Source organism: Haliaeetus albicilla, chromosome 24 (genome assembly GCF_947461875.1).
Source record: "Haliaeetus albicilla chromosome 24, bHalAlb1.1, whole genome shotgun sequence".
Taxonomy (NCBI): domain Eukaryota; kingdom Metazoa; phylum Chordata; class Aves; order Accipitriformes; family Accipitridae; genus Haliaeetus; species Haliaeetus albicilla.
The window spans coordinates 10396077-10408559 of NC_091506.1; the positions used below are offsets into that span (position 1 = coordinate 10396077).

The following is a 12483-nucleotide window of genomic DNA, read 5'->3' on the forward strand; positions in this document are numbered from 1 at the left end:
GTGCAGGGCAGGAAAGAAGGGCAGCAGGGGACTGGGTTACAAGGCACTGCCAATTACTGCAGCAGGAGCAGCAAGAAGCCAACCAAAGAGTGGCTAGCATCTGAGGAACGAGGTGCTGTGGGCCAAGGCACCCTAAGGACCCTTGAGTGTGGCCACATCCTGCAGCAGCGTGGCACCAGGAGCACTTCTGGCCAAGGAGGGGCAGGATCTTGCGCACGTCCTCTGGGGCTGGACTGCAACAACGGCCTCTGTGTCTTCAGGATAGGTCAGGGAGAGCAGGGTACAGAAAGCAAGTGATGTGCTTTCCTCTGAACAAGGTCAAAACATACATCACTCTCCCAACTAACTCCACGTGCCCCAGTCTGCTGGTGTCTTAGTTTCGGACCAGCAAGCACACCATGTGCCAGCTCTCTGTGCTCCTGACCATGCTGCAGTAGCTGGGACATCGTGGACATCCCAAGTGTGTCACACAGCCTGCTTTAAATGCCACGAGAAGTGCTCAGCCATGGAAGAACACACTCAGGACACAGGCATACCCCAGAGCAATCACCCTAACCAGATGCCAAGGGCATTCGTTCCTCTCTCCGCGCTCACGCCCACCCATGCAGTTGCCCCAAGCAGAAGAAAGAGCAGCCTTTAAAGTTGAAACAGTCTTGCAGAGATGGTGTTACATAGCCCCGGAGCTGACAGCATAAGATAGGAGCCCAAGTCACAGGTAGAAAGATGGGCAGCCTTTCAAATTTTCAAGAAGGTCAAGGCAGGGACGAAGGAAGGGTGAAAGACAGGCCAGCCTGGCAGGAGCAGCCAGGACTGCTCCTCTGCTGTCGCTCCCCTGGCACAAAGCAGCCAAATCCCTTCAGTTGTCAAACGTGCACTATGCTATTGTTAATGATGCTATTACTTACCATATGTTTAGCAGTATGGCTGGATTTATTCAGCTTATTCAAATGCGGGATTGAACATTTCGGTGTAGCACTTGGCCTCAGGCTCAGGGGGGTTTGAACTGTGGGAGAAAGAAAAGCTATTGCAGAGGAGGAAAAATGTTAGTTACTTAACAAGGTCAATAGCATAAATTCTTATTTTGTTTACTTCAGAGAGCATAGAAGCCAGTTTTTACACCCTGTTTCTGTTAATTACTTTCAGAGTAGGCTGTAAAATCATTTGCTCTCCTACCTATAATTGTACTTTATGCTGCTAAAAAGAGCTTCCATCCATTTTACCCTGGAATGACTACACTCTGTAGAGAGATAAACTGATTCTTTTATATCATCATAGATGGGGTCAAGCTATAATATTCAGAGACAGTGCTTGCAGGACCTGGAACATTGGTTCAGCCACTTGAAAAAGTAAAGGTTATTTGTAAAATTTAGATTCAGGTTCAGCTTTCAAACTTGTCCAAAGGTTTGGGTTATCCAGCAAGAAGAGCTTGTTAAGAGCTGGCTTGCCTTGGTTTATCTCTTAATCACAGGTGCTCAAAATCTGTAGCTCCCATCGATTTCATATAAACTTGTGTTCTGCATGTTCAAAAAGCAAGGCCTGGTAATTGCTGAAAGTAGCACAATGTTCCAGAAAGCTTGTAAATAAAGCCTTACTAGAAATCATATTTGCTTGGAAGAGAAATAAACCCAAGAATTGTCTTGTTTCCCTTTGCCTTGCTGCTGTGAAACAGATGTTAACACCACATATCTAACTCACACGATATCCTCATTGGATTCTTATCCAGTACAACCAGTTTAATTCCCTAGATCTTCCTATTACCAGTAACCACGTACTCCCAGCTTAGAATATCCTGCAGATGTGGCTGCTTTTACAGAAGAATGCAGCACACTGACCTCTTTTACCCCTGCCAGTGTCATATTCTGGCTCTTCATTGATGTATCCAAGCACAGATCTAAATCCATCACCAGCCCAAATTCCTATTTTTATTCTGGCAGGCCAGCTGACAATAGTTGACGGAAAGGAAACATCTTCAAAATTATCTTAAAAATACCATTTTATTGGCAATCCTTAATAAAACCAGTAAAACACAGAGCTTGTATAAAATGCAAATGATGCCAGCTGATTTGCAGTTTGACTGGATCATGTAGTGAAGAGAAAAGCAAACAGAAAAATTGCAGAATGGTAACTGTAAGTGTATTGTTTTCCAAAGCAGAAAGAAACCTTGCGAGACCTCTCCAGCAGTTTAACATCAAATATCCTTCCAGATATTAACTCATCTCAGAATAAACTATACTAGTTCAATGCCCATGAACTATGCCTTTACTGCCCATGGTTTCCAAGGAACAGACATGGCAGTAATTAGTGGGGCATGAAAATCAATTCTGATGACTCAAAAGACAATCTGTGATTGTGGAAGTGACAGTGCCTGGAATAACAAGGAACACGCTTTGCAGTCAGAACAAGACAAACTCTTCCTTTGACCACAACCACGCTTAGGCGACACCATCGTTTCAAACCAAACAAGAAGTAGCTCCAAACCCAGCCACTACACAGAACCACCAGGTGAAACACCATTCCTGAAGAAGAAAAAATGCATGCTGAAATCAGTACTGCAACACCAGCTTCTTGCCTAGCTTTCATGAAGCTACTAGAGCTCTGCCTTCGCACCTGAGACTGTCCCAAATAGCACCTTCCTAGCCACGTCTGAGATGGTACACTTGGAGCATGCAATCATTCTACACGAGCGAGGGGATGAAGATACGGGCCTTGAGCCCTCTAATCCTCTGTTTGCTTCTGCTAAAAGGGTGTAATAGGTCCATACTTACCTACCAGTGCATTGACAATACAGGGAACCAAATACTCACCTCACGCACAGTACCCATCCAAACCAATTCCAGTTACAGGCCTGGGAACACGACGTCCCGACACACACTAGATGACAGGGGAGTATTTCATACCTCATTTTAGTGGATCTTCAAAGCAGAAAGCCCATCAGCTTCTGCAAGACTAAAAGGTACTTTGGCAGACAAGAGTAGCCATCGAGCAAATTTGCAACAAAAAGCGTGAACAAAACCAGCAAGTTTCTCCTGCAAACAACATCATGTGCTCTACGTAGATAGCACTGTAATTTACCCAAAGCATCACTAGCCCAGCTGAGAGGCTCCTATTTCACAAGAGCACACTGCACAGGCAACCTGGAGAGGCACCTAATCAATGGATAAATACAAGGATTGTTCTTGCAGTGCCAGATCTTGGTTAAAGCAGAAAATGTGTCTTTTTCAGAGTGGCTGCAAGGCTGAGGTGCTTTGTAACATATACAAAACACTCAGTAACTGGATGTCCTTACCACTGTGAGCCGATACAGCACAATCATTTGCCAACAACAGCTCATCAGTAGCTGCCTTCATTACTTTTACCTTTGCACACAATGCTGCAGATGTAGGGCCGCCAGCATGATAGCAAACAACGGAGAAGTAAATCCTCAACCCATCTGTAATTCTATTCATAACAGCAAAACATCCTCAAGGGGACCACGAAGGGAGCTGGCAGCTTGTTTCAGTGCCCCAGTGGCTTCTGGCACACCACTCCTCGGCCAGGCAGGACCAGCCCCTGTCACGCAGACCAGCCTCTGACCGCGCTGCTTCCCCACGCTGCTCCAAGCCGGGGGTGTAAAAGATTAATGGCATAAAGAAATTTCAGGCATAAAGGTATCAGAGTAAGCAGAGAAATTAGAAAACTACTGGTTATATAGAAGAGGGAGAGAACAATGCTACGTGTAAAAAGAAATTTTAATAAGACATTTCCTTTGGGTCAAGATCTAGGGTCTGGCTTAGTGAGGTAAACGGCACGAGGAAAGAACAGTAACAGCTGCAAAAGCATCTGGGATTGAAAAAAAAAAAAGAAAGAAAGAAAAGAAAAAAAAAAAGAAACATTTCAGACCTTAAAGTAGAAACTTAATAGTTAACAGGCTGTTCTTTAGGAAAAATACTGCTTTGATCTGTCATAGCTCTGCCTATGGGTGTGCTATCCCAAGCATTTCAAAGAAATCTCTTATCATCGTGTACCTGCCTCAGAGAAATCATACCACTGAAGGAACAAAAAGGTTGATTGTTATTTTAATTGAATTTGTTTTCAATTTATTTTCAAGCTGTCTGGGGGAAACCTTTTACACGTGCATTGTTTGATTTGTTTTTAACTTTGGTTCCATTATCCTAATAATGAAGCTTTTAAGGCATTTTAAGAAGCCTGTTTGTCAAAAAAGTTACTCACATTGATCAGATCAATACCTACAAAAGTGCCTGAAAGCAGGAAATGAATATGGATTAAAAAAAGCCAGCATTATTTTACAGAACTTGGGTTTTGTTGTGACCTCAGATGCTCAGCATGAGTCGCTGACTTGATCTCTGCCAACATACACATCCATGAGCTAATGTGCCAGGGGATTATTTTCCAGCATCCTTTAATGCGGGCTACCTGCATGTGGTCTCTTTTTCAAAGGTGCTGAACACTTCCAGCTCATGCTGCTCCCTGCGTTAAGCTCCGGGACAAACCAGGACAGAAGGACTCCTTGAATGAGATTAACAGTAAAGCCAGGATTTGTGCTACAATAGGTTAATTAGTTTTCTAGGTAGTTAGCTAATAGTTCTTTTCAATTTTATAACAAACCAGAGGCGTATGAGCTGTGGAGCTGCAGGAAAGGGCACGCTGCGTGCAGAAAGGGCTGTTGGGCATCTACGCTCTTCTTCTGCAGACTCCCACCGACTGCAGCAGGCTTTGGGACGAGGCCCTGAACTCCAACGGCTCTTCCTCCCACGCAAGCCCCTTATGCTGCCCTGAAAGCACAAAAGGATCCTATAATCCTCCGCTCAGGCCAGAGGCATCCTCCCCCGCTGCCCTTCACGCTCAGACCTGGGGAGCCGCACTCTACCGTACCGGACCTTTTCGCAAAGCTATTTCTTCTGCAAGCTGGCTGGTACAGCAGTGCGAAGGGCAAGGCACCGGGGAGCCACCGGGACAGGGGCCGGCTGGGTGGGAGCCGGGATGGGGCACGGCTGCGTGCCGCGGCACAGCACCCCGCTCTGCCCAGGGGCGGCTGCCAGCCTGCAGCCGCCCTGCGAGCTTCTCGCCTCCTGCTTCTCCGCAGCCATTTCTTTCGGGTCCACATGCAGCTTCTTCACTACCCGCCTGCCTCCCACTCTTTGAATATATCAAATTAGACAAAACATCCTATCGCACAAGAAATTGAGTGGGGTTTTGTTTCTTTAAAGTGTGCTTCTGTGTTAAGACAAAAAAGTTTTAAAGTTGATCTTTCTACTTCTAAGCTTTCTTCTCCAAGTGATAACACGCTTCATTTTTTTAAAGATGTTTGGAGTCTTTTAACTCTTGGAACTAGTTTTCATTAATAATAAAAAAGTCTCAGCTAATCTTCTAATGATCATTTTCTTTAGTGCAGTTTTAGCTCAGTTAATAGCTGAGTTTGCCTGTGTTGCGTAATGCAACAGCAGTGGCTTATACCCAGCTCTTACATTCACTTTTTGCATTTACGAACGAAATTCATTATTTCTTTTCCATGGTAGTAGAACAGCTGGGTGGCAGACAGACAAGCCTCATTTTACGTTCTTATTTCAGTGGAGATCTATTAATTTTTCTGAATATTAAATTTCTTGAAAAGCAGAAATGAAAGGACCAAATTGACTTGTAATGAGTTGTTTCTGTCACTCCCTTCCCTTTCCTCTAGCCCCGAAAAGGAAACAAACTGTCAACACTATTACTTTCTAAAATGCCATTTTGAAATTAAATATTGAGCTCAGATTTTAAAAGACAGGACAGTTTTAAAAATTAAAGAACAGAGAACTAAACTAAGTACTTTTTCAGAGTAGAGAGTATTTCTTTTTGGCCACAGAACTATGACTGCTCATTCCACCCAGCCAATTTTTCACTTTTACTACCAATCCAAAATATCTACAATTTACTCAGCTCTATCTTCACCTAAGCGGCAAACCAGAAGTTTCAACAATCTGAAGAGGAATCTATTTAATGTAAGGTCCTTAGGGAAGAACCTGCCATTAGTCACATGTTTGTTCAGCATAAAGTTCAAACCTTAGTTCACTGCGAGACCATATTGCAATACGTGTAACGAGAATGCCTTATGGCCGCGGGATTCATTAGACAGACCATACAGGTAGGCATAAAAGCAGAAATGTTAATGTAGGTACCCTGGGCCAAATTTAAACGCAGGGAACGACACAAAGAAAGTTCATTTGAAGACGCGGGGAATCTCTGAAAGCTGCGACAGCGTTGCTGTAAAGTCGTGCCAAGGAGTGACTGCAGTTCATGTTCTGCATCCAGCGGGACGGGTGACGCTGCAGCTGCCTACCTCTGCCCCAGGGCAGGTCTCGCCGCGTGTCTGCCCCTGGGCACAGTACATGAAAAACAGCTCCAGCCTCTTTTGTTACAGCTTTTTCATGTCTCCTCATGAAAGCGCTAAAGCTGAGGAGTGTTATTACTGTGTCCTTAGATTACACCACCCCTACCTGTATCAGGGAGCACTTTATTGTTCAGGCAGTCCCAGTGAGACAGATAAAAGCCTCAAGAAGTATTGGATATGCAGGAGGGAGCAGCCTGGCCCAAAGCGAACACCGCTGTCATATGTGGGTCTTTTGAACAGAGAACCTCTATAGCTAGACCTGAGAGAGTAACTCCATTAGCCGGCATCAGCTCTGGTCTTTATCAACCTGCTGCCAGCAAGGCAAATCTCTACTGGGGTGTATCGGTGTGGTTGGTGCCAGCACCAAACAGGATGGAGCCCTGCCATCCTCGCATAGGTCTGGGGGAGCAGGGACGTGCACCACAGCTGTGCAGGGACCCGCTGTTCCCCCCCGAGGCTTTGGTAGACCTGAGATTGAAGGCTTGGCCAGCCAACAAGCCCCATGCCATGAACAGCCATGGGCTCTAGCAGTTAGTCCCCTGGCTGATGTCCGTGCTCCTTCAGCTCCAAAACCTTCATGACTCCTCTCCTCAAGCACTTTTAGCAGCCAAAGGAGGTAGGACACGTGGCTCTGGCCAACCTGGGTGGGCACTACCATCACCCTGGTCCCTCAGCATCCACAAAGGGCACGGCCACGGTCACAGTCCCCCACTGGGGGCCAGGAGCAGCACACCCACATGCCAGCCTCCCCGCTGTCCTCACATACTGCTGATTTAGATGCCACCACCATTGCCCTCCCACTTCTGCTTTAATTTCTGTTCCCTGCCGTTCACAGTAGTGAACAATGATGCATTACAATTTTCAGGTGCCTAAGGCTCGGAGAGCTTTCCTAGATATAATCAGCAGAAAAGAAGGATTTTGCATTGAAAGCCAGTGCCAGCATCCCTGCAGTGATAACCATCCCTGCATAATTAAAACGAACATTTCATAAAATGTCATCTCCAAGCAGCATATTTTAGATAAAAAAAAAATAAAAAACATTTCCAAGATCAAAAGAAGAGAATTATAATTGGGAAAGGGCGGAGGTGGGGGAGGACAGTGTGACAGCCCCAAGAAGTATTACTATTATTATGAGGCAAAGTTTGCTAAAATGCCAACTGCTCGCCCACAGTAAAAGGAAGCACCAGTTTACTTGTTAATCGTCTTAATTAATTAACTGGCATTGTCCTGGATTTCCTGAAGCTGGGTTTACTGTGGGAATCAATTTTAAAGAGCTTCCAGAAAGAAAATTTAAATTTCTGCTTAAAGACTTTACAGATTAGTAAACAAGAACCTGCTTCCAAACCATTTGGACAAAACCACGGCTGTGATTTATGGAGACACAGTCTTCTTTCCCATAGAGTCTGTCGTGATCAGCTATATTGACCTACTGCACAGCACAAACTTCCCTGAATTAATCCCTCTTTGAACTACAGCAGCTCTGTTAGAAAAACATCCCATCCTGATCATAAAATTGGCAGCAAAGCAGAAGCCAGCGTCACCATGGTGTGCTGTACCAGGGGCCAGCTCCCACTGAAACCCCTGCTTCTTTCCACCACCGATTTGTGCAGTTCCATACTCCACCCACCGCTGGCCTTCCCTTCTGCTAGGATGAAGGGCAATTTGGCAAGCCCTTGCTCCCTGTACAAGCCCTTGCAGATGGTGACTGAGTTTTCATTACCAGGGCTGTGATCTTCCAGACTTTCTCAATTAAGTGGGTATGAAACAGGCCCTGAGCTTTCTCATGGTCCTCTAAGGCCAGTCCAGTTCTTAGCATGCTTCCCAAGCTCAGGACATAGTCGCACCCAGTAGCAGATACTAGGGCAGCATCATCTTCCTGCGAGTCATGTTAATATGTACAACTATCTGCTCTGTAACTTCCAACCACAACATCACATTAGGCTTTCTCCCATCCCACAAATCATCCAACCTGTGCTCCAAGCCTTACTTTAATCGCTGTTTCCAGGGTTAGCAATTCCCACTCTGTAAACTTGACTACTGATCTCTGGCTACAGTAACGCAGATCTTAAAGTTACCTGAAATGGTAACTATGAAAGCGCACACACAAAAGTTTTCATATCTTGAACTTAAGTTTTCTTCTCCTGTGTTCATCAGGGCCCTTTCTTCCCCAGAGCTCTGCAGAAGCCTTAGGTGTGGGATGGTACACACCTTACTGCAGACTTGACCCATTGAGGTCTGGCACACAAAACATCCTTTGTGATCAATGGGGAGAAACAGAGGCTTTTACGGTTCATTTCACATCTATTTGTGGACAGTGAATGACACCTGTAAAGTACCACTTTCGTTCCACTGACTGTACTAGAAGCTGCATGTGTCCAAACTAAGATGAACACAGCTACATGATGTTAGGTGAATCTCACCTTTTGAGTCTAAATAAGACACTGCAGATAAATATAGCACAATACGTATGACTTATTAAAGTGCTCCAGTAGTAAAACACCCATCACATAAATATGGAAGTGCATACTTCTTTAAATAATGGATTTTAAGTGCTAATTTTGATGTCAGATTCTGCTCTCGCATGTGTGTAACAAGACAAGAGGGAGTAAGGGGTTCTCCCAGCTCAGTCCTTGTAAAGAATAGCTGGGTAGAATCAGCCCCTTCCAAAAAGAGGATAACAGAGATGGTCGTTCCCTTTTCCAACATGGTCAGCACCACAAAATGGGGTTGGAGAACATATGCCTCTCACCTGTACATTAACCTCGCAGTCACTTTCTGCCTAGGGGCGGGGAAGGGGAAGATCACAGCCTAGCAACTTTTTTTTCTCTTTCTATTTCATGGAATGGCTTATTTGGCAATGGCAAAATTTTCCTTGAGAAAACTATATTCCATGGAACAAGGGCTCAACAAATCCTCAAAAAGTCCCAAAGAGAAAGCTGAATGGAAAGCACACATAGCCATTTTTTCATCGGCTTTTTTCTAATGTGCAAATACAACAGTTCCCCACTCTTCCTGGCAGGAGCAGAAGAGCAGTTGATGAAGCAATGCTGATCTCCCCAAACCAGAGAACTTCTCAGAAAAATCAAATGAAAAACTGTGCTGCAGCCTGCCTGCCATGCTTACAGCTTAAGCCAGGTAACTGGTTTCTTACCCTGCCAGGCATGCTAGAAAAGCCGCAAGGAAACCAGCAAGAGTTGCTGTGGGGAAGAGGGAGATTTTGCAGAAATCCCTGCACATCTCAGCCCATGAACATGAACTTCCATGCAGGATTGAGAGTGAGATAGTCTTCCGTGCGCTGGTCCCAGGTTTGGTGTGAAATGGGTCCTCTGGCACTGAATAGGGGCATTTACATAAGGAAGGAAAATATTGGACAACACAACAGAAATTCCATCAACTGCAGAGAAATTTGGTGAGACTTGAGGAGGGACAAAAGTGTGGAGGGAGTGGGGAACAGAGGGAGAGAAGGGAAGAATAACGTGGCCTCTAGAGGGATGACCTATGTTTTAAATCGGTTTGTCATCCCACTGTTCCACTCACCTTAGAAAGGACTCCTTTTTCAGCACAGCTCTTTTCTACTGGTCTGACTCTGAAATTCTCTTGAGTAACCTCTCTAAGCTAGAGTTGGTCTCAGCACAGTGGGAAGAACCAGGAACATGGCAATATGGATGCAGGGCAAGGGAGCTGTGTGCTGCCAGGGGCTGTCCGGGCACTAGCAGTAGGACAAGGCTGTGCAACGCTGCAGTTTGGTGTCTTTGGCCCATCTGGAGCTGCAACAGACCTGGAAGAGCTGGGCAGGCTTCAATCTGCACCCACCCACACTCACAGCAAGCAAGCCTGGGCACACTGTAGCTTATCTGCAATGGGCACTTCTCTGAACGTCCAGCCATCGGTTATTTCCAGGAGAAGACTATCGCATTAGCTTTTGGCAAGATTTGACTGAAGCTGTGCAGCGAAGCCTGTATTACAGAGGACATTTGGTAATCCCTAGCACTAGCAATTGAGTCCTTGTCACTCAACCAGGTGACTGATAGGAGGCCAGGAAAGGAGCTTAAGAGGCAGAAGGGAAAAAGTAGGACAAGGGGGACTGGCAGATATTAGGTAAATACTGGGGTCCCAGGCAGAAACATCAAATAAGCCCACATTCAGCATGCACTTAGGAAGGACAAGTCTGCATAGATTGAAACAGGAAAGTTCGTTATTCTTCTGATGTGGAAAATCAAGTTGCAGTGATGGGTGCTGGGTAACGTGTCCTCACAGTCAGGGTTTGACCACACACCGTGAGCAGCTCCCACCCACTCTCCCCTCTGAGACTGGTCCTTCTTTCACAGGGACAGGAAAGGTGTTCAAAGTCCTTCTTCGCCACTGAAAGCTCTTCTACTCACTACTGAGCCATTGGGCCAGATGATACCTGAATAATCCTGCACAGCAGTGGAAATTGCTGCTGGACAATTTGCAGAACTCTCCAGCATTATGGTGCTTTGCCTAACTTCATCTCCAATAATATGAAGTTTCACCTGACAGTTTGGTCTTTTCTCTGCAAAAATACTCTCATACTGACACGGAGGCATGGATAAGTCATGCGCTGGCCCATTGCCCAGCTTAGTGCTTGGTTTGGCTTCAGCAGTTCAGCCGACACACACATCTTTCTTCGATTTCCTTTCTCCAGTCTTCCATTTCCCTAGTGTCCCTTCTGCCCCTGCCCCACCACTTTCCATCGCCACTCAGCCCACTGCACACGTTCTCCTTTCACAGGCAGGGCTGCATGTGATGCCCTACTCAGGTCACACAGACCCCTGTTCAGGCTGCGTTGTGCCTTACTGTGCAAGTTATTACACCAGAAAAGAAAAAAATAATAATAAAAAAAAAATCAATAGGGCTATTGAGTAGGATACGCTAGACCTGACTGGAAAGGGGAAAACAGCCCAAGGAAGAAAGTGGGAGATGATGTAGTCATGTCACATCCAGCTTTTCTACATAGCCATGTACTGCTTCCTGTAGCAATGACCCAGCCCATTAGATGCACTCAGCCTTTCTTTCACCTTTTTAGCCACCAGTCATGGATAATCTGTGCCATTAATCCTGCCTGTCACTAAAGGTACAGCATACCTGCACACTGTAATACTGTACAACAGCTGAATATGCTGCATAAGAGCAAGAATCTTCTTAATGGACTTCTGCAGTGAGAGTGGTAAATGGGGGTGTTCCCAGCTGCATATATCCTAGTGAGAGGTAATGAACAGCACTCCCATAGCATTTTGCTAATAACCTCAGATAGAGTGAAGAGTTCAGGGGAGGGGTGAATTTTTTTTAATTTTTTTTTTTTTTTTTTTGGTAAAAGTTTGATGAGCTTTCAGAATCCAATATTTCAGAGCTTGCTCGTTGCTAATTAAGGGTTAGTATACTAAATTAGCAGTAAATTAACATTCATTTCTCTGCTAGTACACTAGAGCTGCAGGAAATTACCCAAATTATTCAGGTAGTGACATTCATCACTGGGTGGAATGACTGTAGCTTAAACAAGATTTAGTGCTACTCTGTAGCTAATATTCACAGCTGCAGTAGCAGAGAGGCAGGCTCCCTCATTCACAGTAATTTTGACAGCATAGGTGCCAAGATAGGGTAAAATGTTCATCTGAGCTGTTGATTATCGAGGCAACAGGACATGACAGGCCATGCATTGCTGAGAGATCACTGCATGCTTGGGGTGCAAATGGGGAGGTACCTGGCTGGTGGCTGCAAGTGACCAAAGGCTGCTGCAAAAGGAAAATAACACCCCAAAAATATCTCTATGCAGTTGCTGGGGATAATTGATGCTGGTGCAGCATTACTTCTAACTAGTTGTAAAGCTCCATCTGTAGCTGCAGCTCTATAGACATTTCATAATTATGTTTAATATTGCAATCCCCTATTTCTAGGGAGGATTTGAGGATCTCTGCACATTTGTCTAAGTGATGAGCATTTTATCTAGGGCTTAGGAGCTTACCTTCTTCCTTGGGGAATAGATGGCTTATGGAAGTTGCTGACTGCCTTCAGAGCCCTCCCCCACCTCCTTTTAGGTCAAACCCAACTCAACCATAGCAGCCTGAAGAACCTACCACCAGACAAGCTTTTGATGG

The 12483-nt window shown here is 45.3% G+C and overlaps 1 long non-coding RNA gene across 6 annotated transcripts in view; it reads right to left on the bottom strand.

Annotated features, from left to right (window-relative positions):
- LOC138690856 (uncharacterized) overlaps positions 1 to 12483 on the bottom strand; it is an 81062-nt gene that overhangs the window by 27432 nt on the left and 41147 nt on the right. For 4 of the 6 annotated variants that reach the window (XR_011329671.1, XR_011329672.1, XR_011329667.1 and 1 more), the window contains exons 1-2: positions 3357 to 11468; positions 906 to 1003 (exon numbers count right to left, since the gene is read on the bottom strand). This is a non-coding gene — a long non-coding RNA (uncharacterized lncRNA). Of the gene's footprint in view, positions 1 to 905; positions 1004 to 3356; positions 11469 to 12483 lie in introns of those variants that run through there. The other 2 variants (XR_011329670.1, XR_011329669.1) reach the window with 2 other exon arrangements.